This window comes from Crocodylus siamensis, chromosome 1 (assembly GCF_052110815.1).
Source record: "Crocodylus siamensis isolate JL-2025a chromosome 1, ASM5211081v1, whole genome shotgun sequence".
In the NCBI taxonomy this organism is placed as follows: domain Eukaryota; kingdom Metazoa; phylum Chordata; order Crocodylia; family Crocodylidae; genus Crocodylus; species Crocodylus siamensis.
Genome location: NC_143395.1, coordinates 98927636 through 98953878, shown reverse-complemented (window position 1 = coordinate 98953878; position 26243 = coordinate 98927636). Strand labels below are relative to the sequence as shown.

Sequence of the window (26243 nt, the reverse complement as noted above, 5' to 3'; positions counted from 1 at the left end):
CTGGAAATCTGTGACCTTGTTTGGAGTATATTCACACATTAATGAAGTGTAAATTTTATCCAAACTTCATTCTAAGATTCCTCACAGAACAGAACCTTCCATGGCTTGTTCATTATTATGTGTGTCTTAAAATACAAGTTTTGGTGGACTGAATAGCATCCAAAGGTAATTCTCTCTAGTAAGGTTGATGTTTTTATTAGGGGTGGTGTCACACCATGTTGAGAGTTGTAGAATAAAACAGCTAGCATGCCCAGGCAGACAAACCATTGAGGTCAGAACTGAAGTCTCTTGGAGGAAAATAGAAAAAACTGAAAAGTGTGATTGGAAGTAATTTAAAAGTGCTAGTTTTTAAAAGTCTGGGAGATCAATTTGTGAAGCTTCTTTAGGGAGTGGGAATGGAGATGTTCAGGAGGGTCTATATGGAAATACAAGTTAACTCCTGAGACTCAAAGTAGGAAACCTAAAAAGATATGGTTGGTAAATAGTAGATACCAGAGTATTTTACTAAGGAAACCAGACTAGACAAGCTAAATGAAAAAAATTAAAAAGAAATGGAAAGATGAAGGGATGAAGTTTGAAAACATAGGGTTGGTTGCTAAACGAAACCTAGAGTTTAACAAGTGAAGCTGAGAATGATTGGGACTGAACCAATCACAGATTTTTTTTTTCAACTTGCAATATGTCCATTACATCAAAATCTGTCAGTGAAGGAGGAAGTGATAAGGTATGAAGTGGTAGTGGAGATTCATAAGGTGGCACTTTTACTATCTGTACTGTACCAGGGTTTTGAACATGACTCTCAGAGGACATTATTTCAAGAATCTGGCATAGGTAGCTGTATAATCAAGGCTAGCAGTGGCTACATCTATCCTAGTAATGAGGGTTGATAATAAGTAATGAGAGCTGATCTGCCTCATCATCATACCTAGGCCATCTGTACTGTAAACTTCTAGATTAAACTACCAGTAGCTCTGCTGATCTTCTAGTCAACCACCTTACTGCTAGCTCTTCCATTCTTTCACAAAGGGGGGAAGGTTACCAACAACAGTCTGACAACAGACTGTTTTTGTCTTCCAGCCCTTTTGCATCCCATTTTGTCTTTTTCTGACATGTAAACAGAGTAAAACTATTAGGCCAGTTCTCAGAAAGGCACCACCAGAGAACCTAGGGTTCATCTGAGGGAGGATTCACCACTGAGGATAACTCTTCCTCACCTGCAGTATCTAGAAATTCATCCTTGTGTGGCCTATTTTGCTATTCTGTTCCTAACTCCTATTGTTCCACAATACAGGCTTGTTCCCAGGTTTTTTCACAGTTGGGAGACAGAGTCCAATATAATTCCTCCAAAGCAGACAGGCCTGCTTCCTATAATCTCCTTGGTGGACTTGAGGGGAAACATTCCTCAAGACATTCCAAATTTCAAGGCTCTTGGTCCTAAACCTTCAAGTGAAAGTAGTTGCTTTTTTCCCCACACACTGAAGTCACTTCCTTTTTCTTAGCAGATGCTCTTATTGTTTCCTGAGCTTTATCTGCAGCAGATCTAGAATGAGCAGCACATCTCCCCAATGCCTTAAAGAACTAAAATACCCATTTGCATATGTTCCAATCACAGACAAGAATTCAGTCTTGCTGATGACCTATTGCCTTATCTAATTTTACTAGTGCCAGGTGTCATAGTAATGGTGCAGGTTAGAAGTACCAGGATGGGCTATGTGAAGCATTTCACCTTCCCATATGAAATTAGATACATCAGGTTTTAGGGGGAGAGAGAGCACAGGGAGCAGAAGGAGTTGGGTGTATTTTTTTAGCACACCAGCTCACTTAAAACAATCTCTTTCCATCAACAATTACTAGAGAAATGTTATATGTCAAAGTATATGGTATATCGAGCCTTTCTCATAAAAAGGTGAATTAAAATCTTTGACATAGTTTGTTCCTATAATCTCCTGGATTTTTCCACTGCACAATTATTGAAGTTGAGTGGGTCTCTCATGACAGGGGAGTTCTAAGTTTAATTTCACTTTAGGATTATGGTTATTCATTTCACTCAAATCCTCTTATTACTGAACTTCTTTTTATTAATCTGAGAGGATGCTAAATTAGGAAGTTAGGTCATCACAGTTCTCTGATACAGCTTCTTGATTCTTGGGCCAATCAAGGATCATAACTTAATCTGTGTAATACAAAACACTTACTGCATTCAGCTTATTTGGCATCACTGAATTTATGGCATTTGGCTGTTTTTCTTTTGTTGTGATCACACTATGTGAAAAGTATTTTTTATTATTCTTTGGAGTTCATGTAGTGTATCATGGCTGGTAATAACTGCTTTCACATGCATGTGTGTATATTATACTGTCTTCTCAAAAAGCCTCATAGTAAGACTAGTTCCACCTAAAAGAAAGAAAGAAAGGGAAAAAGAAAGGAATTAAAAAATGTTAAATTACTGATAGATATGAAACTCATTTCAATTCCATTAAAATTCACAGGACTACATTCTTTTAGTTTGAAGGACAGAGTTTATTTTAAACTCAAGAGAGGGCTATGCCTTCATAAAAATACACACTTGGCATGCATGAAAGACTGCTGCAGGTAAAGAGATCGATAATTAGTTGGTATTCTTTCACTTCTTCAATTCTATTCTTATTAAAAAGCTTATCAATGTAGGGTTTTTTTGTCTAATTCATCTCATGAAGTGCTGCTGGCATGCATATGTGATGGAAAGTCTTAGCTAGAGAAATGGAAAAAACCCCTGCATTTACATAAAAAAATCAAGAAAGATTTAATATATACTTTATAGGGGAAATGGAATTTTTCCCTTTCTCTTACAACTTACAAAAGTTAAATTCTGAAAGTTGTTTGTTCTGCTCATATAAGAATTGTCATAACCTATTCTTTGCTGCATGAGTTAACTGATTCATTCATTATTGTGGAAGCTGCAAATATTTAACCCATTAAAGATGCATTGATTATTACTATTCTAAAATCATAGAAAAATAGAGATGGAAGGGACCTCTGAAAGTCATCTAGACCTCTGAAAGTCACCCTGACTGAAGCAGCATCACCCATACCTAGAATCACAGAATTCAAAGAAAATGAAATAATAGAATCAGAATGAAATCACAAAATCATAGAAAATTAGTGTTAGAAGGGGCCTCAGGAGGTCATCTAGTCCATCCCCCTGCTCAAGGCAGGACCAGCCCCAACTAGATCATCCCAGCCAAAGTTTTGTCTAGCTGGGTCTTAAAAACTTCCAAGGAGATTCCATAAGTTCTTTGGTAACCTGTTCCAATGTTTGACTACACTTCTAGTAAGACAGTTTTTCCTAATATTTAACTGACAGGACCATGCTCCAGGGGTAGCCACACAATCCCTTCCTGAGCTCCAACCATAGAGAACCATCACCTCCTTTACTCACCCACCACATGTTTGTTGTTATTACTTTGAAAGGTGGGAGGCTGCCTGTGGGTCTTAGGGTGACCCTGACATTGTTCAGATGTTGGTCTTCTCGGCCTCCGCCCTTTTTGCTCTTGCTGGGACCTCTAGCTCTGGTCCACTGACCAAACCAAGCTATGGAGTTCCCAACTTCTGGTCTGGCCCTTAAAGGCTGTTATCTTTGTTTCCTCTTGGGGTGCTGAGCCTTCCTGGCCTTTCTCACTGGCCCCTATCTCTGCCTATTCTGGGCCCTAGGCTTTCTGGTCCCAAAGTCCAAGTCCAGCCCTTGGGCTGTGGGTCCACTGGCCCTCAGTCTATGCCTCTCAGACACTAATGGCACTTGCCTCTCACAGGCTATATAGGATCACCCTTCTGGGTGTATTCAGTGCACCCTCAGCAGGCACTATCAGAATGAAATCCCCAAATATAAGCACCAGCCTTGGTTCAAAAGAATGTTCCACATGGGATTCCCTTCACCCCTTGGTGATGGGCTCCACATAAAAACAACTGCCAAAATTGAAAGTGCCCAGGGTGCTGAACCTACTTCCAATGCAGGTTCCTAGTTTCCCTTCACTCAGGACTATTGCTGGAGTTGTCTCTGCAGTCTGGGCTCCAGTACTCACCCTTCTCAAAGACGTTTCCATCTCTAATGGCTTCCATCACCAGATTGCCTGACTGGCCTCTGGGGCTGTCTTATATTCCTCTCAGGACTCTGGCCCCTTCGAGTCAGGTGACTCCCCTGAGCTACCCTCAGGTGCCTGCTAATTCATTTCATTAGTCAATTTCTATAGCAACACAGCTGTAGCTGTGTGCTACCTCCCAAGCAGAGCTATTCCTCGGCTCTTGCTCTCCCCAGGAGCTCTGTCGCACTAACCTAACCTTCCTCTTGCAACTTGAGACCATTTTTCCTTGTTCTGTATCTGCCACCACTGAGAACAGTCTAAATCCATCTTCTTTATAATCACTCTTCAAGTAGTTGAAGGTTATTATTAAACCTCCCCTCAGTCTTCTCTTCTCTTCTACAGACTAAATAAACCCAGTTCCTTCAGCCTCTCCTTGGAAGTCATGTTCTCCAGCCCTCTAACAATTTTCATTGTCCTCTGCTTTGTCTACATCCTTTCTGTAGTGGAAGGCCCAAAATTAGATACAGTACTCCAGATGTGGCCTCACCAATGCTGAATAGAGAAGAATCTGCTGGCAACACTTGATCTGCTGGCAACACTCCAACCAATGCAGCCCAGTATGCCATTAGCCTTCTTGGTAACAAGGGCACACTGTTGGCTCATATTCAGCTTGTTGTCCACTGTAACCCCAAAAGCCTTTTCAGCAGAGCTGCTGCTTGGCTAATTGGCCCCCAATCTGTACCGGTGCATCAGATTGTTCCATCTTAAGTGCAGGACTTTTCACTTGTCCTTATTGAGATCAATGAGATTTCTTTTGGTCCAATCATCCAAATTGTCTAGGTATCTGAATCTTAGCCCTACCCTCCAGTGAATCAACTACTCCCTCCAGCTTGGTATCATTTGCAAGCTTACTGAGGGTGCACTACATCCCATTTCCCACATCACTGATGAAGATTATTGAACAAAATTGCCCCCAGGACCAATCCTTGGGACATTCCACTTGCTACTGGCTACCAATTAGACATCAAGGCATTGATTATTACCCTTTCACCCCAATGATTGAGTCCAGCCAGTTTATTATTCAGTTTATGGTCCATTCATCCAACCCATACTTCCTTAGCTTGCTTGCAAGAATTTTGTGGCAGACCATATCCGTAGCCTTGCTAAAGTCTTTCCCTGCATCCATAGAGTCAGTCATCATAGAACATAATCAGGTTGGTCAGGTATGACTTGCTGTTGGTGAATCCATGCTGCCTATTCCTAATCACCTTCTTCTCCTCTGAGTGCTTACATATGCACTCCTTGAAGACCTACTCCATGATCATTCCATTTTGAGAAACTGCAACAACAGCAATCCCAAAAGCAGCATACTGCGGAAAGAGCAAAAAAGGTACTGGGACCACTCTTGCTAGAAAGCCTAGAATTAAATCTGGGAAAGCTGCAAATGATTAATAAGCTACAGCTTGAAGAACTGAGAAAGAAACTGAGTCTTCATTTCCCAATTTGAGGTCTCTCAGGAGGAGAGCAGAAACTAGCAGAGCACGTAGAGGCTGAATACCACAGCTGTGAGTGGCAAGAGGTGGAGGTGGTAGCTTTGGCTGAGGAGATGCAGAAGGAGAAAGGCGCATTAAACCAGAGGGTCTAATACCTATCTTCAGGCCAGAGTCCAGAAGTTCATGGAGAGATGCCAGAAAAATAAGGCTCGGGCAGGAGTGGTTGGGTTGCTGAAGGCCCAGCTTCAAGAAGTAGAGAACAAGCTGAAGGAAAGCCAGTGAGAGCTTGCAGAGAAGAACCTCACTGTCTTAAAGATAAAGCTGCCTGATGCTCTGGGGAAGAGCACACAGTTTCCAGAGAAAGCCTTAGAAGAGCAGGTAGTGGACTGCAATCTGAGAAGGTTCCCCAGGAAAAAAATTGAAGACCCCAAAAGTGGGCAGTAAACATCACTGGCCACCCACAGCAGTGAAAATTCTGCAATGTGGAGAGTTTGTAGGGGTCATAGTGGAAACTTGCTGACTTGAGAAGAAGTGACCACCAGAGATGACTGACTGTACCCCATCCAACAACAGAGAACATGCAGTAAGACCAGCAGAACTGGAGCTAACAGAGAGGGAGCCAAGATGTGGCAGCAAGACAATGAGAACATTCCTGCTATAGGGAAGGCTGGCAGCCAGACGACCACCATATTTGTGAAGAACCTCAACTTTGGGGTATGCTAGAGGAAGCTAAGACAGGTATTTTAAGTGGCATGGATGTGAAGTACACATCTGTCTAGCCGGATAAGGCTGGAAAGAACCATGGTATGGGTACAGTTACATTTGTCCACCCCAGAGATGCCACAAGTGTGGTTCATTGATGCTAGGGTTGGAAGGGACCTCAACAGATCATTGAGTCCAACCCTGTGCCTAGGCAGGAAAGAGCACCACCTCCCTTGGAAGCTTATCCCAAATTTTGGCCACCATTACCATGAAGAAGTTTTTCCTGATATCTACCCTAAAGCTGCACTCTGTCAGCTTGTAACCATTGTTTCTTGTTACCCTAAGAGGTGCCCTGGTGAACTGAGCATCTCTGATCCCTTGCTGCGTCCCCCTAATGAATTTGTAGGTGGCTACAATATCACCTCTCTCCCTTCTCTTGCAGAGGCTGAAGAGGTCCAGATCCCCCAGTCTCTTCTCATAGGGCTTGTTCTGTAAGCCCCTAACCATATGAGTGGCTCTCCTCAGGACCCTCTTGAGTCTATCAACATCTTTCTTGAAATACAGCAGCCAAAACTGGATACAGTACTCCAGCTATGGTCTGACCAATGCCTCACAGAGGGTAAGTATCACCTTGTTGGTTCTATTTGTCATACATCTGCTGATGCATGATAAAGTGCAGTTAGATTTGCTGATGATTTTGTCACACTACCAACTCATGTTCATTTTGGAGTCTGCTATGACTCCAAGATCCCTTTCTGCTTCTGTGCTACTGAGACAGTCACTTCCCAGCCAGTAGGTGTGCTGGATATTGTTGCACCCTAGGTACAGCATTCTGCACTTGTCCTTGTTGTACTGCATCTTATTGTGTTCTGCCTACTTATCCAACCTCTCCAGGTCTGCCTGCAATTGTTCCCTACCCTCCATAGTGTGCAATTCACCCCACAGTTTAGTACAATCCACAAACTTGGACAGAATACAATTCACACTCACATCCAAGTTACTGATGAAGATATTGAAGAGTACAGGTCAAAGGCCCGAACCCTGTGGGACCCCACTACCCTTCCAGGTTGGTACTCACCTGTCTACTAGCACTGTCTGGGTGCAACCACTAACCCACCTGACTATGTAAATATCTATGTCACAGCCTCTTAATTTATTTATGAGAATAAGATGAGATGCCATATTGAAGGCCTTGCTAAAATCTGAGAAAATGACATCCACCTCTACTTCTCTGTCTAAGAAATTTGTGACCCTGTCAAAAAACAAAACCAGATTATTCAGGCATGATCTACCTGCTATGAATCTGTAGCCGGGCACTATGGTGCCTGCTACTTGGAAAACCAGAGTAATGGCTCAGGTGCCAGTTGCTAGGGGCAACTGGAGGGAGTTAAGGACACACACCTGATCAGCTGAATGGAAGGGGAAGGGTCTAGCTCAAACATAAATCAAAGGCCAAAGCCCAGAGGGGGAAGGCAGCCTGCAGCCAGAGGAAGGAGCTTGGCCCTGAATGTGTGAAAAGGCAAAGGCCTGGATGTGCAAGCAGCTAGTGACATAGGTGAGAGACGGAACACCTGTGGTGTGGTTCGGAGGATGTTTTAGCCATGAGGCATAGATTTGTGTTATAGCCAAGGGGCTTATGTTTTGGTTGTTGTTACACCGGAGGTTCAGGCAAGGCTATAAGGGGATGGAGGTGGCCTCATATGGGAACCACTTCAGGGTGTGGACCCCAGCCCCAGCGAGTGGGACCGCTGCTGAGAAGCCCAGAGGAAGTGGGCTGACCCCAAGTACCCCGGAAGGCAGAACAAACAAGGTCATGGAGAACCTGAGCGCTAGTGAGGCTTGGGGTAAGTGAGAAACCCCAGAGAGTGGGCAGCGAGAAGCCCCAGAGAGTGGGCAGTGAGAAGCCCGAGAGAGAGGGGCAGAGACGGACATTGAGCACCATGAGGTGCAGTGCGAGGCAGGGCTCCAGAGAGCCTAAGCAAGATGAGACTCTGAAGGGACAGAGCATCAACAGGGCGCAGAGTGAGGCAGGGTTGTAGAGCGCCCAAGTGCCAGGGAGACTGAGGCAGGTCCGGCACATAGCAGGAAAACCATAGCCAAGGGAACAAAGGGCAGCCTCCCTACAATAAATACATAACATCAAAGATGTGGTGGGTGAGATTCTGAGAGTGCTTAGAGAACGCTTGGCACGGTACTGAAGGCAGTCCCTAGGGGAGCGCATGGCGACCCTGGGACTCCATCCTGCTACAGAATCCATGCTAGTTTCTTTGCTGCATTATTTTTTGCTCTGGACTCCCACAAATATGATCTTTAATAATATTTTCAAAGACTTTTCCAAGGATGGAGGTGAGACTGACTACCCTATAATTACTCGGATCCTTCTTCTTCCCCTTCTTGAAAATAAGGACCATATTGGCCCTTTTCCAGTCCTCTGGGACCTGACCCAAGCACCATGGATGCTCAAACAGCCATGCCAGTGGTTCTGCTATGACACCATTCAATTCCTTCAGTACTCTCAGATGCAGTTCATCCGGGCCTGCTGACTTAAACACATACAGTCCATCCAAGTAACTTGGTGAGATCAAGTCAGTGTTTACAGTTTGTAGGCTGGTGTTCCTCTGATGCCCACCTAAGAACCCATTAGGAGACTTCAGGAACACCGAGGAAAAAAACTCATTAAATAGCTCAGCTTTGTCCCCCCCTGTATGTCACTAATTGCTCCTGCTTATTCAGTAGGGGTCCTATGCTGCACCGCACCTTCCTTTTACTCTCTACATACCTAAAAAACGACTTTTTGTTCTTTTTAACTTGTGTTGCCAGCCTCAGCTCTGTAGTTGCTTTGGCTTTTCTAACTGCCTCCCTGCAACTGCGGGCCAAGTAGGTATACTCCTCCTTGGTATGTTCCCCCTGCTTCCACTGCCTATATGCCTTCTTTTTTGCCCCTAGTCTCCCCTGGATTTCCATGTTGAGCCAAGGAAGTTTTTTGGTTTCTTTCCCCCTTTTCCCTCATACTTGGATAGTCTCCTTCTGTGCCCAAAGGATTGCTTCCTTTAGAAACAACCACCTTTCCTGTACTCCCATCTCACCAATACTCTTATCCTGCATTGCATCATTGACTAGATTCCTAAGCACACTGAAGTTAGCCTTCCTAAAGTGAAGCACTTCCACCCTACTAGTTATTGGGCCTGTGCAAGTTGGCAGCGATCTGATTTGGCTTTGGATCCAGCCACTTAAGATGCCAGGGATCAGATCTGGAGCTCTGGACATGCTTTCTGCTTTGATCCAGCCAAAGCAGCTCCGAAGCTTCAGAGCAGCCTCAGAGATCCGGCCATAGGGTATAATAGGGGATGAATGAAATATCTGTAAGTTTGTTGTTTTTTGTCCAATTTAGATTAAACCTGCAGAGATTATAGCTCCTGCTTGGAGCATGAAGTCTGCTAAGTTTCAAGATGATCAGTGTAGGGGGCTGGGGGGACCTGTACCCCTAATTCTTGAAAGCCAAACTCATGTCACATATATGTGTTACAACACAGGAGAGTGAAAACAACAGAGGTGGTGGCCCCCAGTGAGGCCACAAAGCCTTCTAAGTTTCAAGAAGATCAGTGCAGGGGTTTTGGGGGAACTGTACACTGAATTCTTGAAAGCAAAACTCATGTCACGTCTATATGTTACAACACAGGGGGGTCAAAACTGCAGGGGTGGTGGCTCTTGGTAAGGCGAAAAAGCCTGCCATGTTTCAGGAAGTTTAGTGTAAGGGTTTGGGGGAAACTGAACTTCAAGCTGCAAACAAGCAGCTCCTCAGAGGGGCTCAAGGACACCAGGAGGCACCAGCTTTGAGCCCATGGCAGGGAAAGCAGCAGGAGCCAGTGGAAAGCCTCACCAGGGGGGACAAGCCAGCCATGGGAGAGGCAGCTGTGCCCAGTAAAATCCTGTTCTTTTTATTCCTCTTTATTTTTTTTGTTTCAGTTTTACTGGGGTTTGCTGGAGGGCAGCCAGCTAAACCCAGGATCAAAGGGGGAAGAACCAGTGACAGGTCAAGGACAAGGAGAGGTGCATGAGATGAACACCACGTTCTTATCCCCAGGCCTACAGAGCCAGTTAGAGCCAAGGAAAGGTCCATATCCAGAGGTGCTCAGACCAGGCTGGAAGACGCTGGGCCAGCACAGAAGCATCCAAGGCTGGGGCTTCCGTACCACTGGGAGACAAGCCCAGCCATGGTTTTTCTTTTGTTATTCCTTAGGTCCAGAGTGAACTGGCCCAGTGAGGAGGAAGAGCCTCTACTTTCCCTGGGCTCTAGTGTATGGCAGCAGAAAGACTCTATCTGTAAGCTTCTAAGCCCAAACACTAAGAAACTTGCCTTAGTTTGAACTGAATGTCCTGTGTTTTCTTTGGTTTCATCTTCATTCATAACGCTCCAACAGGGGACTGTTGAGGCCCACGTGACCATCATACAGGGGAGACTGACTCAAAGAGACCACAAGCCTATAAGTCTGAAGAAAAGGAAAGAAGGTGCCTGGTGAGACCCAAGGGTGAGAACGATGCTGTGACATCAGGGTGGTGCATGGTTGGTGTGTAGGGAAGGTAGAAGCCCCAAGAAGAAGGGCCAATCCTGGATTATCAAAGGCAGGCTTCAGTGGAACTGAACACCTCCTGAATAAAGTACCATCCAACATCAAATCATGGCAGGAAAGAATTGGGAAACTCTGTGGCATGACTAAATTAACTGCACTCAAGCCCCCACGGTGCAGTCCAGTCAGGCTCAGGGCCAGCGGGCAATGCAGCCCTACTCTGTACTGCACTGACAACAAGCCTGAGAAAAAGACTGCTGGAGGAGCCTGAGCTTAATTTGGAAAAGGTAGTTAGAATGTGCCAAGTGGCCGAGATAACAAATACCAGTCTGCAGAAGCTAAAGGAAAAAAGAATAAGCTGATCTAGACAGAATTACAAGACTGAAAAAATATAAAGTAGCACACAAACAATATAGAAAGAAGGACCTCACTATGAAGCAAGCAAGTGGAGGCCAAAGGGAATTACTTGATGAAACAATGGTCAGCTGCAGATGCTGGGGGGGGAGGGGGGAGTTACCACAAACAGATGCAATGCCCTGCATTTGGAAAGTGCTGCAACAAATGCAAAAGATTCAATCACTTTGCGAGAGTTTGAAACACACAAGAAAGAGCAGGTGCATTCTCTATGCAACAAGGAAAAGGAAGAATTCCTCATTTGCACAGTGCAAGAGGTTGTTTATTTTTCTGAGGATTGGACAATCAACCTGGACACCAAGGGACTAATGTAACTTTTTACCAGCTGAGGGAAAATGCACCTGGCAGGGCTTGGATAAGCAGTACCATTCCAGCCCACTGGCAGCAAGCTATGAGAAAAAAAAAAAAAACAACTTACCTGTCCAGATCCAGGAGCACCAAGTTGCCTGGCATACTGAGAGAAGCTGCTGGGAGGTTTGGGACTCATGCAGCAGAGGCTGAGAAAGTGGCCCTGCCCCAGTGCTCTGAGGGAGCTCTGGGGGAGGGAACTTAGCCAGCAAGGCTTGGGGAAGCCAGGCTGCTGGGGAAACTCCAGGAGGGAACTCACCTGGCAGGGTCCCAGACAGGTGGCACTTCCCCAGTGTGCTGAGAGGACACACTCCCCAGAACCCACTGATCCCAGAGAGAAGGAAGACTACCACAAGCAGGGTAGAGACATTTGAGGAGAAGTGACCTGCCTAGAGGGCATGGTCCCAAACTTTCCTGAAGCCCACAGCCAACCGGGCCGGAGAGAATCCAAGACCTGGCAAGTCGCACTCAGTACCAACAGAAAGAGATGTCTTGTCACCTGAGAGGAAAGGGGCAAGGTATAGGGCTGGTAGAGCCCTGAGGAAGACTGACCTCATCCATATGATCTTCAGTAGAGATACCATCTATACTCCTGAAGAATAACTTAACATCAAAGATGTTGCATATAAGAAGGAGAGTGGATGAGGTAGAGGTCCCGGTGATTCCAACAGTATGAAGAGTAGCGGGTAAGCTGGCCCACTCACACTACCTAACTTAGCAGAGCAGACCAAACACCTTAGATAACTCCTACAAAAGCATGCTCAGTGGATGCAGGAACATGCACATGAAGCTGAATTCAAAACCTTGAAGGAAAAAATAATGAAATCTCTGGCACTAAAATACAATGACCTTGAGAGACCCATTAAATTGTCAACAAATGCTTCTAAAGAAGGCATTGGAGCAGGTTTGCTTCAAAAACATGGGGATAGGTAGAGACCAGTAGATATGTATCTTGGGCACTTTCTAAGTCAGAGTGTCTATATGCACAAATTGAGAAAGAAAATTTAGCTCTCATATATGGCTTTAAGAAATGTCATATATTAATCTACTGGAAACCTGTGATAGCTGAAAGTGATTGTAAACATTTGGTAACTATACCAAAGAAAGGTTTATCAGAAATGCCACCCAAATTACAGAAACTTTTCTTTGCAAATGTATCATCTAAACATACAGTACACACTAGAAAAACATCTACTTATTGCAAATACATTGTCCACAGCATATGACACAATGGAAAATGATAGAATTCCAGATGCAGACATAGTACATGTTAATCTTATTAAAAGAGTGATTCCTTCCACAGATAAAATGCTGGCACTAATTGCAAAAGATACTGCTCAGGACACACATTGCAAAAAGTGATAACAGGTATTTGTGCTATTTGGCCTGGAAAACATATACCTAGCCCCTGCTCCTAGCTCAAGGAATAGCTGTCAGTACTGGATGGTATTTTGTTCAAAGGCTCATAAATTGTTGTTCCAGCAGTGCTAAAGAAAGACATGTTAAGTAGAGTACATGAGGGGCATCTGTGCATTGAAAAATGCAAAAGGAGAGCAAGGGGTTCTGTATCTTGTCCCAACATAAAAAAAAAAAAACCATACAAGGTGCTGTAAAGGCTTGTACAACCTGCTTGCAGTACAGATGACCACAAAGAAAAGAGCCCATGATGGTTATGGAGGAGCCCATAGCTCCATGGTATCAAGCTTTGGGCCCCCCACTACAGAAAAGACATGGACAAATTGGAGACAGTCCAGCACAGGGCAGCAAAAATGGTGAGGTGATTAGGAGACATGACTTATGAGGAAAGACTGAGGAAACTGGGGCTATTTAGTCTAGAGAAGAGGAGACTGAGAGGGGACTTAATAGCAGCCTTCAACTACCTGAAGCAGGGGGTTGAAAAAGGATGGAGCTAGACTGTTCCCTGTGGTGGGAGATGACAGAACAAGGAGCAATGGTCTCAAGTTGCAGCAAGGGAAGTTTAGGTTAGATATTAGGAAGAATTTTCTCACTAGGACTGTAAAACACTGGAAAAGGTTAAGAGGTGGTAGAAACTCCATCCTTGGAAGTTTTCAAAATCCAGATAGACAAAGGTTTGGCTGGGATGATCTAGTTGGGGATGGTCCTGCTATGGGCAGGCGGCTGGACTAGATGACCTCCTAAGGTCCCTTCCAACCCAAACTTCCTAAATTCTATGGGTATTTTTATACATGCAAGTGCTGCGATGCTTGTAGTTGTATAAGTAACAAAATGCATATCAGCACTGAGAAAATGACAGCAGTGTTCTTTTGAACTAAAACACATTGGAAGTGCTTTAGTTCAAAAGCGTACCACCGCCATTTTCTGCACCTTAACGCAAGTTTCACCACTTATACAATGGCATGAGGCACAGAACAGTTTGCCTCAGCTTGCATGCAAAGCAGATTCTATTAATAGAGTCTGCTCCAAAGCAGCAGATCTCCAGTGCATTGCAGGACAGAAAAGTGTATGTATAACCTCCCTATGATTTTAAGTGGGCATTGAATTATTTATACACACAAGAAAAAAATATATATTAGTGCTGGATTATTATTCTCACTATCATGATACTGAGTTGCTTGGAAGCACAACAGCAAGCCATGTCATAAGTCACATCAAATCGATTTTTGCTAGACATGGGATTCCTCAAATCATGGAAAGAGACAATGGACCTCAATTCAACTGTTTTGAGTTTAAAAAATTTGCAAACAAATATGGATTCCATCATAACACTTCAAGTCCTAGATACCCACAATCCAATGGTCTAGTGGAAAATGAAGTACAAATAATGAAGACATTGTTGAAAAACACTACAGATTCACACACCGATGTTTACCTCTCACTCTTAAATTACAGGGCAACATCCATGAAACATGGATTGCCCCAGCAGAAAAGCTGTTTAACAAGAAACTCAAAACCAGGCTCCCAAATCATGTGGATGATGATCATGAGAATGAAAAGCAAGACATGAAAACATTTTTTAAAAACTGACAAAAAGTCAATCAAAAATGGTAACTATGACAAGGCTTCCAGAGGATTGCCACTACTGCACAACAAAGATATGGTGCTTATTTCAGATGAATGAACATGGAAACAAAAGGCACTAATTTCCCATCAAGTAGCCCCTAGATCCTATCGAGTAGTGACCGGAAGAACAGGTCTTAGGCAGGGACAGATGACACTTGCAGCTCATAAAGGGGAGAAAACAAGCATCATCATGACATTCACCAAAGGAAAGAGAGCTAACATCAAAGCAACAAGAAAAAACAGAGCTTGAAAATGAAACAGAAGTAGAGACATCTGAACGAGTAAAACAAACAAGAACTGAATGAATAAGGATTGAGAAGGCAGCAAAACTGAGATCACTTAGAGCTAAAAGCCAATACAAAGACTAATAGAGACCTGTTAAAATGTGTTTTAACTATGGGTTGACTAAACTTCCAATGCTGGCTGTGAGAAGATGAAATGAGGGACATATGTACACAACACTTTAAAATGGGCTAAATGCTTTTGCACCACTTTAGGTTTTTGTGTTTGCATGGATCAGCGGTGTATTGCACAGTAATCCCAGCCACTGTAGCAAATTATATGGCATAATGCACCTCAAATGTTCTGGGGAGGAGCAAATTAAAACTCCTCCAAGGAGTTTTAGTTTGCTGCCCTAGATCTGCGGAGTGAAGCACTGGGCTCGGTGCAGCTCAGGGGCTCTGCAGGAAGCCCTGCAGGCAGAGGGGCGGCAGCCCAGGAAGGCAGGCTCCACCCAAGAAAAAAAAAAGCAGTGAGCCTGATCTTTTGTTTTGTTTTTGCCCTGCAGCCTGCCTGCCTGTCTGAGCTACGTAGGGACCCGGTGCCCCACAGAACCGCCTGACCGGGTGCCTATGGGCAGGTGCCACAGAGGGAAGCACCAGCCCCACCGCAGCCCAGAGACCACTCTGGCTGCCCACAGCTCACCCTCCTTTCCCCGCCTCCAGAGAGGCAGGTAAGTGCATGGGTATGTGCATGACATGGGGGTTTACTTGGCCCTAAATTGAAGCCGTGCTTTTAAAAACCCACGGCTTCAATTTAGGGCCCCCATTTCATCCACATATGCCCCTTAATATTATATGGGGACATGTTACTTGTAAAGGGGGTAGATGCATGGATACCTTTAAGACTGTTATGTGTAACTTGTTGCATTGGCCTGGGGATTGTAGGAGGGAACAGCAGAACTGAAGCAAGGTACTGCACGCTGAACAAACAAACTTTATCATTTTATAAGTTTAACTCCTTGGTCTTTTGAGAATAACACAGATACCAACATATACTGGGTACAAATGAAATGTTCATGACCCTCTGGAAGGAACATGAACATCTGACACCCCACATAAGTAAGAGCTATTGATCTAATCTCAATGTATGTCTCCTATATTCCTTGGCAACACTTTCTCTGGAGAAAACAAAGCAAAAGAAAGAAAACACATACCCACACTAACACCCTCCTATTCCCTGGTTTCCTCCTGCAGTGAACTCCCAGGCAAACTTTCTGATTGCTTCTCTTCAGTTCTCTGCTCCCTCTGTTAACAAGGGGCTGCCTTTTGTAAGGCTGTTTAGCCTGGGCATCCCTAGCCCTGCAAACAAGCCAGCCCTATTTGAAGCAAACCACTCCACACAGAGCTGTGAGCATAAATCCTATCAAGCACTTACTCCAAAACAGGCACAAGTCAAACACACAGAAGCCCAGAACTTCTGGTCTTCAGACCACTAGTTGACAGAAAAGCCTCTCCAGTTCCTATCACTGAGTTGCTCTTCTCCTTCCCTCCATGCAGCTCCCTGGCAAACTGCTGAGACATTCAGTCTCAAACTTGTACTTGCATATGTAACTCCAGAAAACAAGGTGTGAATAATGTGGTGTAAAATAACTTTTTTGAGGCCTTGACACATAGTTTGTTTGGTTTACGTAAATGTCTGACAGTTGAGAATCTCTTCAGGTGTTTTTCAGTATTCTTAGGCTTCTATATATAACTATAGCATAAAAGGGCAGAGGCAGGCATTTTTATGAGGAGCAATATTTCTCAAATATTAGTGCAAGCAAAAACTTACTAATAGCAAACAGAGAGGATTCCAATTCCATTCTATTCAGAATTCTAAAGGATATTTTTGAGCAACATTTATCGTAGGATTAAACTAGGCCTACAACATATAGCAATAGCCATCAAAATCTTCCAATTGAAGGCAATCTTCCCAATAGCTGGTATAGAGATACTTTAACTTGCTGAGTTCATTGACCTCACACTTTCTATTTCTTTTTTGTTTGTTTGTTTTATCTTTGTGAATGTCTAATTGGCTTAATCTTCTTATCCACACCCAACTCTGAACACGTCAAACCCTGCTATTGAAAACTTTCCAGCTTTTTGCAGTTTAAAATAACACAAATTGGGATGGCCTTTTCCCCACCTATCCACAAAAGGAAACCATTATTTGTGCTGCATTGGAGTGCTAAGTTTGGAAAAGGTGGTTGTCAGATGTAATTGCTGTGCATTGTTTACATAAAAATATCAGTAGTATGAATGGTATCTTGTCCTGCTGAAGTCATGGTAGACTCTGAAATGAAATATGCATTCATAACTGTCTTATCCAATATTACTGGAATGCTAGGTGGCATAGTGTATGTTCATCTCAGCATATGAAAATTTCATTTTCTGTTAAAAAATTTTACACCACCCAGTTAGATTTAGCATTATAACTGGGGAGTACTAAAGCACGGTGCCAAAAGGAAGTTCAAAGCATGGCGCCATAGGAACATCACCATATGGTGATGTGTAGATGCACCCTAACTATCCAATTGTTGCACAAACAGCGGTTCGTTCCCTGGAGGCGCGCAGAGATCACAGACATCAGTCGGCACTTAAGGGTCTATTTGCTTGCAAGCAAAGGTCAGAGCAGAGCTAGATGCTCAAATCAACTCTGACCCTTGACTGTGTTTGCAAATGGCGTTTATCTTCTCAAATCTCCTGGGCGCGTGTGCAGACACAGAAGTTCTTGCAGCTTACTTCCGTTTCATACAAACATACATGTAACTACATCATCACATACATTGCATGTATAGTATAATTAGTTATTTGAGTAGGGGTGGCGGAGAGGTAAATATGCAACAGCTAATTAAGCATGCTCAATACCACAAGAGTTCATCAACAGTTCATTCCCCAAGGCTATGCAGTTAAATTCCAGTTTCTGTAATCAGCATGTGAAAGAGTAAGGAGGATGAAAGAGGAACCTTGGGCAGTGTTCTTTTCTTATCAAAAGCAAGATGCAAGCTGTGCAATTCTAACAATATTCCCCCCTCAAGATGCTTTCTGCTTCCCATTCTTAACTAGTACTCTTAACATCCACCTTACTACTTACCAACCACTTTGGGGCCAAAGGAAAAGCCCTCTAAGGCCACCGTCCTCTGACCTCTTGGAGTCCCCCACAGGCCCAGCAGTTGGTGAGATTGAAAGTACCTGTAATTCTTTCCATCATGTCAACATACAAATTTGCTTCTGGGGGAGCAATTGGGGGGAACAGGGATATAGGGTGGCGGCTAGGGCTGCTCAATCCTGCCTCCTTTACTACATAGATAACAACAAGGCATATTAAGACTCCCGCCATATCCTCCCTCTCTTGAGATTGAATACAGCCTAAACTTTTCCTTTGTTACATCCTTATCTGATTTTCTGGACTCTGACTAAGCCGCCTCAGGCATACTTGGAGATTACCAGTAGGTTCACAGCTCCACCTGCTGGCTTCTTGTTCCGAAGACGGCTCAGCCTCCGGAGTGAGCTCGTCCTGGGAGCTGGTGTCCTCTGACGCTCGTGGATGTCATTTCATATGGGTATGGTGTATCCAACGGTCATGGCCGGCAATCTTTACAGCGGTGTGGGTTGTTAAAAGTACCTGGAAAGGGCCACTCCACCGCTCAGTCAAAGGTTCCTTTTTCCACTGCTGCACCAAGACCCAGTCTCCCGGGCGGAATTCATGTACCGGAACGTCTAAAGGAAGACGTTGAAAGGAGGCTGCATACCTGTGAAGAGAAGACAAGACAGACTGCAAAGCAATAACATACATGTGAAGCTTGCTATTACCTAATTCAAAAGTTACATTTTTTCGCATCCCAGGAGGTAAGACCCGAGGAGGCATGACAAACATAATTTCATATGGGGTTAATTTGATGCCCCGTCGGGGAGTGTTTCGAATGGAAGTAAGAGCTAGCGGCAATGCCTGAGGCCACTTAAGGTGTGCTTCAATACAGATCTTGGTGAGTAGAGTTTTTAAGGTCCTATTCATGCATTCCACTTGTCCTGAACTCTGTGGTCCACATGGTGTGTGTAGTTTCCAAGTGATCTTGAGAGCTTGTGCGACTTCTTGAACTACCTTTCCCACAAAGTGTTGTCCTTGATCCGACTCGATGGATTCGGGCAGAGAATACCGGGGAATGATCTCCTGCAACAGATACTTCACTACTGTAGCCGCAGTGGTAGTCCTGGTGGGCCATGCTTCGACCCAACCGGAGAGCTGGTCTACCATGACAAGTAAAAACCTATGATGTCCGGATCATGGGAGCTCGGCAAAATCAATTTGCCGTGCTTGTCCAGGGTACGCTGCCCAGGGTCTACCTCCCATTGGCACAGGAGGTTTCGTTCGGGGGTTTACTTTCTGACATGTGATGCACCTGGTAGCAATACGCTGAGCTTCTACATATAGCCCTGGGGCTACTGCTTGGTGGATCACTAGATCACCCATAGCCAAGCCTCCCATATGGGTACTTGCATGGAGCTGGTGCAGCACCTCCCGAAGCAATGGCTTAGGTATCATGACTCTCCCTCCATACTACCTTATCCAAGGTTACCACTGCACATCCTGTTCGTCTTTTTCCATTGATGACAGAGCTGGAGCCGTCTACGAAGTATTCAGCATCTGGGTTTTCAATTGGGTCCTCAGCAAGATCAGGTCACACCTGTGTGGTTTGATTCAGGACCTCAAGGCAGTCATTCGTCGGTTTCCCTGGCTCCGGCAGCAAGGTTGCAGGGTTCAAGGCTGTAGTATGTTTGAAAGTAAGTCCTGGATTAGAGAGCAAAAATATCTCATACCGTGATTGTCTGGAGGGGTTGAGAAACTTTCCTCCCTCAGTCCCTAGAATCTGGGGAACTCCATGTGGGGTGTGTATTTCCATGTCCGCACCCACGACTATCTTCTGGGCTTCTTTGAAAACCACTGCTGTGGCTGCCACAGCCCGAAGACAGGCTGGCCACCCGAGCGCAACTGGATCTAGAACCTTTGAGTAATTTCCCATGGGTCTCCAAGTTGGGCCTGATGGTTGTGTCAGCACCCCTGATGCAACCCCTCGATTCTCATGAACATACAGTCGATATGGCTTTTTATCATTTGGGATGGCCAGGGCAGGGGGCTGGGTTAATGCTGCCTTAAGCAGATCAAAGGCATGCTGCATTTCTTTATTCCATTTCCATTTAGTGAGACTCTCCTTAGTCAGTGAGTCATACAGTGGTCTAGCCTTCCCACCATACTCTGGTATCCATAGTCGACAGAACCCAGTTAGCCCTAGGAATGCCTGCAGCTCCTTGGGTGACTTAGGTGAGGTTAGACCTTGGATTGCCTGTATGAGATCTGCACTCAGGGCTCTGACTCCTTTTGAGAGCTTATATCCCAAAAATGTAACTTCAGGCTGACATATTTGGGCTTTCTCTCTAGAGACTTTATATCCTTTTTCCCCTAGAGTGTTTAGCAGTGATCTGGTGGCTTCCTCGCAGAGTTGCAAATTTGGGCTTGCAACCAGCAGGTCATCCACATACTGGAGGAGAGTCACTGCGGGGTGTGATCCCTTCCACTCCTCCAAGTCCTTCTGAAGGGCAAGTCCAAAAATATGGGGGGCTGCTATGAATCCTTGTGGGAGAACCGTCCACATGAGCTGAGCTTTATGGAAAGTATCTGGGTCCTCCCATTCAAAAGCAAACAATTTTTGACTCTCTCGGTGAAGGGGAATGGAGAAGAAAGCATCTTTCAAATCTAGCACTGAAAATATTTCGGCTTCCCCCGGTACTTGAGTCAAAATCGTGTGTGGGTTTGGGACTACAGGGTGGTCTGAAAGAACCTTCTTATTTACTGCTCGCAGGTCTTGGACCAGTCTATATGAGACCCCATCTGCCTTCGGCACTTCAAGAATGGGGGTATTATATGGTGAGGACCCTTCCACTAGCCATCCGTACTTCTTGTATTTCTCTATTAACGGCTTGAGTCCAACCCTGGCCGCTTGGCTGAGTGGATACTGCTTTACCCGAATGGGCCCCTCCCCATCCTTGAGTATGATCCTTACCGGGGAGACCGACTTAGCTCGCGCAGGGGTTCCATCAGCCCATACCGAAGGGTCTACTCCAGTCATGTGATCTTCAGAACTTACTCCAGGAGAGCCATCTGATAGTTCGAGCTCTGCTTGACAGGTAACTGGACCACCAGCTGGTCATCTCTGAAAAATATCTCAGCTTGCAGTTTTGTAAGTAGGTCTTGCCCAAGTAGCGCAACCGGGCAACTTGGAGAGTATACAAAGGAGTGCTCAAGCAAATGGTCCCCCAATTTGGTGAGGAGTGGCTTACAAATGGGGAGTCGGGATTGTGTTCCCTCAATCCCTTCCACAAGAACATGCTGTTTGCTAGTTCCTGCAAGGAGTGGGTTTCTGGAATCATTGAAAATGTAGCCCCAGTATCAACCAAGGCTTTAAAGTCTCTGCCACCAACCCTATTAGTTACCATGGGATCTTCTCGGGCTCCAACGCGAAGGGTAGTGGTCTTAGATCCCTGTCCCCTTCATTCTGTGTCCTCACCCTTTTCCTCTGCCCGCATGAGGTGACCCCTTGGTTCACCCTCTCTCTTCTCCTTCAACTTTGGGCATTCCCTCTTCCAGTGACCTTTTTCCCTACAGTAAGCACAAACGTCTGCTCCCACTCTTCCTCCTTTCCCTTTCTGTATCCCAGTCTTTCCAGGGTTACCTCCAGTTATAGCAGCCGCCAGTGCTGCCATCAGTCGCTGAGCCTTTTTATTCTCCTTGCGCTCCTGAGCTTGCTCACGATTCCCATATACCTTATATGCGATTTCCACCAGCTCTGAAATCGGTTTCCTGGGACCTCCCTCAGTTTTCTGTAGCTTCCTACGAATATCAGCAGCGGATTGACCAATAAACATAAGATTTACCATGCGTTGATTATCTGGGGCTCCTGGATCTAGGTCCGAAAACTTGCGGAACGCCTCGTACAGCCTCCCGAGGAAGGCTGAGGGATCCTCTTCTTTTCCCTGTCTCACTTCATACAATTTAGACAGATTAGTAACCCGGGGCACTGCCTTTCCATTGCTTCCACTATAATCCCCAGATACTGTGCACTCAGCTCTCTTCCTGCTGCAGTATGATTATCCCATGCCGGTTCCTCAACAGGGCAGGTATCATGCAAGGTACGACCGGCGGTTCCCTCCACTTCTACCCTGGCTGCTGCAATGTGCTCTGCCGTCCCCAGTACTAATATCCTCTCCTCTTCTCGGGTCAGGAAGGTTTGGAGCATCATCTGGACATCAGCCCAAGTGGGTCGATGGGTTTGCCCAATGGATCGAAACAAGTCCCTCATCTTTTCAGGGTCTTCACAAAAAGAGGGGCTCTGATTCTTCCAATTGAATAGATCTGAAGTACTAAATGGGGTGTAGACAAAAGTTGCATCGCCCCCCTCTCCGATAACCTCTCGCATCAGGCAGTTCAGTACCGGCCGTGATTTTACAATATTGCGCAAATTATAGACCTTATTCCCTGTTTCAGATGGGGCACTTGGCTGAGGCAGTCACTCTGAATCATTAGGTATATTTTGATACGCTGGTGGTGGTTTCCCTGAGGGAGGGAGAGGTGGTGCAGAATGACTGGGTCCTGGGGAGGTGTCTGATTCATCCTCGCTACCTGTCAGGGTGACCGGAGAACAAGCCCGATACTCGGCTAATTCAGGATCTCCCCCCCTCATTAGACTCGGGGAGTACAGGCGGTCCCCCTCGGGTCTTTCCTTTAACAACCATTATGTGAGATTTTACTAAGCATTTCTTAATCCAAGGTGGCTGATCTTGGGTCACTCCTAACCAACAGTCTATGTAAGGGAACTGATCTCAGTGTCCATCCTGCATAATTACCCCATAGATGGCCATCACTTCTTTCACTACAAAGGATCCTTTCAGGGTCCAGTGGACCCCGAATGTTGGCCACTCGAGTTGACAAAACTTAATTAAATCATCCTTTTTCATCTTTTACCCCATAATCTGCCTGCTTTGTAAATTTGCTAAAGTTCTGTAAGACACAACCCAGAGGAGTACTTGAGTTTTCTACACGGGAGCTACCCGCACCCATTTTAATGCCCACAAGAGTGCATCCAACGCACACCAAATACCAGAAAGCATGCACCAAAAGATCCGAGCCAAAGACTGTCCGCAAAAGTGTGTCCAACGCACACCAAACTTCGGGCCAAAAGAATCCCCGGAACAAAACCAGATCAAGCAAGTCTCTGTGTCCCCAGATCCAGAAACCAAATTGGGCAAGGGGATTCGTATACTCACTCAGGTATCCTAGAGATCTTGATCGGAATGCCAGAATGTGTGTCTGGCATCCTCAGAAACCAAGAATTTTACACAGGTAGCCTTTAACCTCCTGGGTACCCCGACTCACGTCTCAAACCCCCTGGGTGAGCCCAAAAAGGCGGCTCGGTGCGCACTCCCCGTGGCGGCAGGGACAATCTTGTCACTGGGTCCCGGGGTGGTCCAGGAGGCTCCTGGCTGGCTTGCCAAATTGTTGCACAAATGGTGGTTCGTTCCCTGGAGGCACGCAGAGATCACAGACACACAGACATCAGTCGGCACTTAAGGGTCTATTTGCTTGCAAGCAAAGGTCAGAGCAGAGCTAGATGCTCAAATCAACTCTGACCCTTGACTGTGTTTGCAAATGGCGTTTATCTTCTCAAATCTCCTGGGCGCGTGTGCAGACACAGAAGTTCTTGCAGCTTACTTCCGTTTCATACAAACATACATGTAACTACATCATCACATACATTGCATGTATAGTATAATTAGTTATTTGAGTAGGGGTGGCGGAGAGGTAAATATGCAACAGCTAATTAAGCATGCTCAATACCACAAGAGTTCATCAACAGTTCATTCCCCAAGGCTATGCAGTTAAATTCCAGTTTCTGTAATCAGCATGTGAAAGAGTAAGGAGGATGAAAGAGGAACCTTGGGCAGTGTTCTTTTCTTATCAAAAGCAAGATGCAAGCTGTGCAATTCTAACACTATCACCAGAACCCTGATACTTTCCCTTCTCCCTCCTTTTGGAAGTACTAAAGCACAGCACAGTACAGGTAGTTACTACACCGTGCATGCAGCGCACAGTTAGATTTAGCACTATAACCGGGGAGTGCGCCACTATCGCAACGTAACTGGCAATTATGTGTAGACCTGTGTGATCACTACCTTGCCATAGCATGCCATAGGGCAAGATGTGGATGCGCCCTTAGGGACGTAAGTGAGATGAACTAACAGGGTTCTAAAGAAATACCACTGCAATCCAAATAATTTAATGGAGTAGTGAATCTTTTCTACAGTTTTAAAAACTTTTCTATAGAATTCTATAGCAGGGGTATGACTTTCTTTCCTGATAAATTTCTTTAGACCACGGTATAAAGTCAAACCAGGCCTGACCCAAGGTAGCCGCTTGCATCAATTTTGTGAAGTTATGAGGGCAAACCCAGCTCAGAGGTAACTGTGACTGGACCTAGAGGACTGCTGACAATCTCAATTTGCAATGCTGCTATTTAAAAGTCTGCTTTCTATTATTATCATATTCCTGAAAAATAGTTCTTAATATGGTGCTTACTTCTTAGCATACTCAGCCCCATGCTAGTATTTCTGAACAGAAAGTTAAATGAAGGTTTTAGTACATGTGTGATATTTGTCCTACCTCTTACATCTACACTAAAGGAATCTAGTATTGTGTTAATGTAATTCCTAATGACGCACCTAAACACTAAAGTAGATTTAGGGAGAAACTTGATTTTGAACAGTTTTCCTCAAAATTATTTTTCTTGTAAATTCAAGGAGAAACTACTCCTTTCTTGTTCCAAATTATCTACTGAGATCTGCTGGGATGTTAGTCTTATACAGCTGTTAATCTATGTTAGTCTAGCAGCTGTTCATCAGATAGATTATTTTGCTCATGTGGAAAATGTTTGGGATATTTATGATTATTGACCTTTTTCAGCTTCTGAGCATGTGTGTATGTCCTTAATACAGGGTATATGTTATGGTTTGCAACCAAGATTTTATCAGTATGAATCATACCAAAGAAAGGATGGTGATGCGTTGTCTGAAGAAAAGGATTGAAATGAAAGCCAAGTAATTTTAAAAATCAAAGCAAATTTCAAGAATAACCTAGCATGTCAATAATTGTAATTGACATATAAATAATTGTGATTACTTGGAAATCCAATATCAGAGTCTATTCCATGGCTAGAAGTCAGGAATTTCCTCTTCTCAGCATTGTAAAACACCCCATAAAGCTGATGGTAATGCAATGCACTGGATTTCAAAATATATATTTTTATTAAGATAAACTGTTACTGGTCCAGAAAAATCTCTTGCCTGAACTGGGCCTCAAGCAGGTGTCATTCCATGTGTGTGTTGGATGTGGGGAAAACACACTAAGGTGGGACTGGGGCTAAACTCACTTTTGGAGGCACACATAGAAATCTTTTTCTCATATGTTGATTTTTTTCTTAAGGTAACTGTTTTAAACTAATCAGACCTTTGGAATATTAGGCTGGGTCTCAGGGGCCGAGACTACATGAATAGCAGACTTTACAGTTGTTACTGAGCAGTCATTTAGTACTTGCTTAACCAAGCACTAAATGACTGAGCAGTAACTGGCATTACTACACAATACCCACATAGTTATTTTTAGATGCTACTGTGAAGGAGCAATGAGCTATTGCTTCATAGCTTGTTACTACAGCAATGTAGCATCTCTGGGCACAAACCATGATGGTGACGCTACTATACTGTAGTAATGAGCTGCAGTGTATTAGCTTGTTGTTACTGCACCATAGCATCTCCTATAGATGCGCCCAGGGAGTTGCATTCAGAAAACAGAGGGCAGATGAAATTGTAAAGAGGGAGTGACACCTGCCTATCTATGTTATTTCATGGCCACAACAATCTATTTAATAGAATATAATTTAGTAAAATCTATATAATAGATTCATAGATTTTAACAATATAGGAGATAACTAGCATGATCATCTAGCATGACTTATGCACAATGCATACCACAGAATTTCCTTCAATATTTCCTTCAAGGGATGGATTTTTTCTTTACTGCATAAATAAATACTCTTGAGCCTAATTTAAATACACATTCGTAGAGTGTTAGTTATAGCCATGGTGGTCTAAGGACATAGGCAGACAAGGCTCTTTGGGTAAATGTGATCTCTTTTATTAGACCAACTAAATAGTTAAATAAATTCTTCTTTACAAACTTTTGGGCACAAACACCCTGTTTGAGGCATAGGGAGAGCCTTCTGGTGTTTGTGCACTCTCCTGAATAGAATA

At 44.5% G+C, this 26243-nt stretch overlaps 1 long non-coding RNA gene across 1 annotated transcript in view; it reads left to right on the top strand.

Moving 5' to 3' along the window:
* LOC149873093 (uncharacterized) overlaps nt 1–26243 on the top strand; it is a 95562-nt gene that overhangs the window by 7325 nt on the left and 61994 nt on the right. The window contains exon 2 of the long non-coding RNA XR_016439837.1: nt 15413–15577. This is a non-coding gene — a long non-coding RNA (uncharacterized LOC149873093). The remainder of the gene's footprint in view (nt 1–15412; nt 15578–26243) is intronic.